Source organism: Schistocerca serialis, chromosome 1 (genome assembly GCF_023864345.2).
Source record: "Schistocerca serialis cubense isolate TAMUIC-IGC-003099 chromosome 1, iqSchSeri2.2, whole genome shotgun sequence".
Classification (NCBI taxonomy): Eukaryota; Metazoa; Arthropoda; class Insecta; order Orthoptera; family Acrididae; genus Schistocerca; species Schistocerca serialis.
In genome coordinates, this window is record NC_064638.1 from 73,028,224 (window position 1) to 73,034,213 (window position 5,990).

The 5,990-nt window shown below is 39.3% G+C and overlaps 1 non-coding gene across 1 annotated transcript; it reads left to right on the forward strand.

The window, feature by feature from the left end:
* Window positions 1-3,901: 3,901 nt before the first annotated feature.
* Trnal-caa (transfer RNA leucine (anticodon CAA)) lies at window positions 3,902-3,976 on the forward strand. Its single transcript has one exon. It is a non-coding gene; the product is annotated as a tRNA-Leu (tRNA).
* The last annotated feature ends 2,014 nt before the right edge of the window (window positions 3,977-5,990 follow it).

Genomic DNA, 5,990 nt, shown 5'->3' on the forward strand with positions numbered 1-5,990 from the left:
GCAAAGTCCTTTGTACAATGCACAGAAGCACTAAACAGGACAAAAACTTTTGAACAGCCAAAATAATGATTATTGTAAAGGCAAAAGAAGCAGGATAGTGCACAGTTTTTTTTCATGAACAGCTAAATGTTATTGCTAAAAGGTCTAATGAGCCATAATTAAGAAAATTAATAAATAATTAAGAAAATTATGAATTAACACAGAGTCATGAGGCAAACAAGGAGTTGTTACAGGAAGCTGAATAAATGGCACTCGATATATTCCTAAGGAGTTTGGCACCAGAAACGTCTAGGAGGTGTGCACTTGGATCTCCACGAAGCTGTGAAGGTGGCAATGGAATTTGAAGAAATTGATGTTGCAACAGGGTGAGAGAGAGGTGAAGTGTGTTTGTGCCTAATGTAAAATGTTTTAATTGTGGATGTATGGGGCATGTTCAGAGGCAGTGGTATGAGCCATGAAAGAACAGGAGTGGTATGAACCATCAGTGGTATTATAAGAATGACAATAGGGGTGGTCAGAGTGGTAACAAGCACCCAGTAAACTCAAAAGGGAACCCGAGAAATGCCAAAAGGTGTTCCAAATAAAAACTAATGCAGAAAATACGAAGGCACAGGTGGAATGTGCCAATGTACAGCAGGTTGACGAAGGTATAAGATTGTTGGTCACAGGTGTGCATGTGTCTGTGGCCTTGAGGGATTCAGTACATAGAAGGCAATAGGACCTACAATGTTATAATTTGTGTAAGTTGGAGGGTAATGATATACAGCTGCTGGGGTTGGTAATGGTGAATTTTAAACTGGAGGCAATCAAATTAGGCAGTGTGTAGAAGCATTTGTATCAGCATCATGCCATAACTAAACTGATCTTTGATGACACGTGGTGTGATGTAATGGGAATACATTCTAGCTAGGGGTAGCTGTCATCTATGCTGATCTGTCGCAAGGAGCATCTATCACAATCGGCAGTCCAGTTAAACCACAAGCAATGACATTAAGGCCTAATGCACATGATCATGTGCTGAGTGGTACTGGGAAGGGGCTGTGGGTGAGTGTGGAACCTGACTTCCTATTTGGTGATTTGTGTATAGTGGGACAGCTGGAGGGTAGTGGCTTAGAGGCAGGGTCTTGCTTAGTAAGACAAAGTGTTATACACTTACAAGAAAAGGATGGTGGTAAGGTAATATCCATCAATTTGGATCATTCTGAAGGGAACATTTCTGTCAAGAACGCTGCACAGGAGGTGTGAGATATGAACAGGCACAGGATGCTGCTACGATTGTAATGAGTGAGAAGGTTAAGCATGTAAAAGAAACAGGGAGAGCATATATGGAAGAACTTTTGTTGGAGTTTCAACACCTGTGACTCAACATGGGATTCCTACTGGGAATGAAGCACCAGTGTACTGGAAACTGTACAGAATACCATGCTACTGATTTTAGAATAATTTATCAATCAGCAGCTAGTCAATGGGATACAGAATAAAGTAGTAGTGGGACCGATGACCATAGCAGTCTTGTCCCTTCAATCCCACAAACCAACCAACCAACCAACCAACCAAAATAGTAGCCCATAATGGACAGTAATTGTAACTGTACTCAAAAAAATCTGTGGACAATTCAAGAAAGTATCAATTTTTCTGAGACTATCACTATCTGAACAGTAAGATGCCCACAGATGCATACCACATTCTGAACATCATGGAAACAGAATGAAATTTTCAGTCTGCAGTGGAGTGTGCACTGATATGAAACTTCATGGCAGATTAAAACTGTGTGCTGAACCAAGACTCGAACTCAGGACCTTTGCCTTTCATGGGCAAGTGCTCTATTGACTGAGCTACCCAAGCATGACTCACAACCTGTCCTCAGAGCTTTAATTCCGATAGTACTTGCCTATGAAAGGCAAAGGTCCCGAGTTCATGTCTCAGTCCGGCACATAGTTTTAATCTGCCAGTAAGTTTCATCATGGAAACAGTAGATAATCTTGAGCAGTACCAGTGTTTCTTGACGGTGGATCCGAGGAGTGAGTACCATCAGCTGGAGATGATTCCAGAAGACACACAAATACATTGTTTCTCTTACCAGGATGTTTTTATAACAGTTCATTACAAACACATTTCACATAAGAGCACATACATTTTGAAGAATAAGGTTTGCATTCTTGTCTACGATTGAGAGTGAGAACTTAATATTAGTATCTCTCAGTAACATCAATATGCTGTAAGTAATATTTATCCTGTTTAGTTCAATACACAACCAGAAAATTTGTTTGTTACAGTGTTGTATTTTACAATTTGTACATTGTACTGAGTTTTCCCATATTAATGGTATAAACATCTCTACTGATTTTAATAAAGTTTCTATTCTGTCTTATTCTATCCTATTCTATTCTTGAGCCATGAGAAAATAAACACTGATCTGGAATATTTAGTAATTTCACACAAGAAGTAACATTAAGGAAACAAGCTTGTGGCCTCATGAAGAACATAAATGAATGAAGTTTTTACATCATTTCAAACCCATTTATAAGAGCATTCAGTTCACTATGGAAATGGAGAATGATGGTTGTCTAACTTCCCTGGATCTGGATTTTTTTGTCAGATGGAAGAATAGTGGCTCTCTGGGATATTCAGTTTATCATAGCCTTCTCATATTAACTCACATTTGCAATCGTCAAGTTGTCAGCATCTGGCATGACCTGTAAGTGCACTTAAAATACTTGCATACAGAGCTTACATTGTGTCATATCCAAATAGTTTGCCTAAAGAACTCACCCACCTTAAGATAATGTCTGGAGGAAATGGATATTCTAGCTGCAAGATTAACAAGACATTGCCAGTTAAATTCAGAAACCAGCAATTGGGTGAAGAGGATAGCAGTCTGGCAAAATCCCTACCTTTTCTTACTTTTATTGGCAACATTTCATTCAAGATATCCAGAATCTCCATAAATTTCAGGGTAAAGTGGTTTTCCATACACCATCTAAAACTTCAAACTCCTGGGATCAGTGAAGGATGATTTGTTATTGGGGAAGGCCAAAATCTGGAAATACGGTGCAAACGTCATATGGCTTACATAGGCCACATGACATGCACCATGGAAGAACACTCCACTCATTTTACACAACCAATGAAGGCTGCCACTGCCAAACATTCAGTTCACCACCAGATATTTAATGGGTATGATAAAATATAAACTTTGAGCACAGTAACATAAGTTTGGGATTTCGTTATTATTAAAGAATCCATGAAAATATGCTGGGTGGCAAATCTGATGAACTGTTTACGGGCTACCAGTTGGATAATGCATGGAACCCCATCATTTCTGCAATTGGTTCCCTACAGAGAAAACAGAGTGTATTTGATGCCACGGAGAGTAACAATCCTGAGGACAGCTGATTTCTGAAACCGCATTGCTGAGGGACCTGCTATAGGGTAGTGTAGTCATTCTGCAACCACTATCTTAATACAGGATGAGATGCAGACAGCACGCTAATAAATTGTGAGATGAGAGAAATCATCTTCAGTCTTTGATGGTTCACCTGCAGGTTCTGGAACTATAATAGCAATAGCTGGAGGGGAGGCGACACTTTTTCCAAGGAACACTACTGAGAAACTTCCTGGCAGATTAAAACTATGTGCCGGACTGAGACTCGAACTCGGGACCTTTGCCTTTCATGGGAAAGTGCTCTACCAACTGAGCTACCTGTGCACGACTCACGCCCCGTCCTCACAGCTTCACTTCTGCCAGTATCTCGTCTCCTACCCTCCAAACTTTACAGAAGCTCTCCTTTCTTTCAGGAGTGCCAGTTCTGCATGGTTCGCAGGAGAGCTTCTGTAAAGTTTGGAAGGTAGGAGACAAGGTACTGGCAGAAGTAAAGCTGTGAGGACGGGGCGTGAGTCATGCACGGGTAGCTCAGTTGGTAGAGCACTTGCCCGCAAAAGGCAAAGGTCCCGAGTTCGAGTCTCGGTCCGGCACACAGTTTTAATCTGCCAGGAAGTTTCATATCAGCGCACACTCCACTGCAGAGTGAAAATCTCATTCTGGACTACTGAGAAAATTTAGAGGACCGGGCATTTGAGGCTGATTGCAGAAGATTCTTTTGCTGCTAACATACGTTTTACTTAAAGGCCATGAAGATATGATACTAGAAATTAGGGCTCATATAAAGGCATACAGGCAGATGTTTTTCACTAATTCTATTTTTGAGTGGGACAGGGAAGGAAAGGACTAATCATAGTAAAGGGAGCCATCTGTCACACACTGTACTGTGACTTGTGCAGTATTTATGCATGTGTAGAAGACAGTTGGCAGGTGCCCAGTTGATGACTGGCAGCAAGCCTGAAACTTCTTTGAATAGATTGATACAGTTCATAAATGTACTGTATAAAATTATATCTCATGGCTACTAAAATTTCAGTGTTCAGTTATTTCATACACCATTAATTCATTATCAATACAAATCGCACATCATATGTACAAACATTGCATTAACATAATCTAAGAAACAAATAGAAATTAAGTGAAACTGACACAGAACAACATCTCAGTTGGTGGGTTGTAGAAATAGAAGTCAACATAAGCATTGTGAAAGGAACCAAGCCAAAATGAGCATTCATTTATTTATAGAGGCCATCAAAACAAACACATATCCAATATATCTCCACTGTTTTAGCCGCATCAGATTGTTTGGTTTCTCTATTCTGGAGTGAGTTTCTGTTTAAAGTTGATAGCAGGCATGTAATACAAACTTGGGAATCTTTTGAATTTCAAAGGAAATTGGGTGCATACTTCCTATATTTCATCTTCATATCTGGATTGTGTAAAGAAAATTATATTCTTAATGACATTTGTCTTTCCACTGATCTTAATTTTATCACTACAGGGTACACTACACGTGAATATCAAAAATTCATTTCTAAATAAACTTTATGTGCAAGCAGGTTAAAGAGAACACCACTGATTAACTAGACATAAGTATAACAACAGTACTAAACGTTATTAGTTATTGCCTGGGCAAAGTTTATTATAACTGCTTCTGGTCCTTAATACATTGCTAAATGAATTCCAGAACTCGAACATTTTTCCCCTTAACTGAGACCTAGAAGGAAACAAATACGAATGAACAACGTTTCTATGGGTATACTAATTCATCAACAACACATCTCATGAAACAGTAGATACCGTACACTTAATACTGCGTCAAAATTCCTAAAATATGAGATATATGCTTATGAGTGTATGTACAATAAAACTTGCTATCTCATTGCCTGCAAACTTTAGATTCTTGGTTTTTTCAGTGGAAGGACAATTCAATCATTTCGACGTAATCTGCCTCAATTAACAGAAGTAAACTTCTGAAACTTCAGACAGTGTTAAGTTCTGTAAGACAAAAGGACTGCCCTTTTATTGTTTCAGTGAAGACGCTATGCCGTAGCTAACATTGCCGTTAAAGGAGTAACAATAGCAATTAGCTGAACTCCGGACTGACTAATTCATTTTCTGCTTTTCATGTCAGTATTTCGTGATAGCTACGTCTTATCCCTAAAATCTGCAGGGATTTGCGTAATTATAAGACGTGATCACGGGATAGATAGGGAGAGGAGTAGAGAACTGAACGAAGAAAAGTACATTTGATCGGAAGTCACGGAATACAAAATTTAACATTGCTGGCTTCTACTTGTTAGCTATGTTTATCACAAATTCGCTTAATCGTCTGAAAACAGATCGAAACCTACAATATACGCCGCGAAAAGACAAGCTGCAGGCTCTTTTTGCAGAGCTTACTTTAGCTAACTTGGCCTCTGCCACAGCACTTTTTCTTTCTGACTTACACAGTCATTAGGCTGCTCGATGATTTTAACTTGCTTTTTCCGTCAAACTAAACCTATTGCATCGTCGAAGCATATTACAAACGCAAGCGTCTGTCATAGATTACGTTAGGGACATTTTATACTGTACTCCGTTATGTTGGCAATGTGTGCGTGTGTTT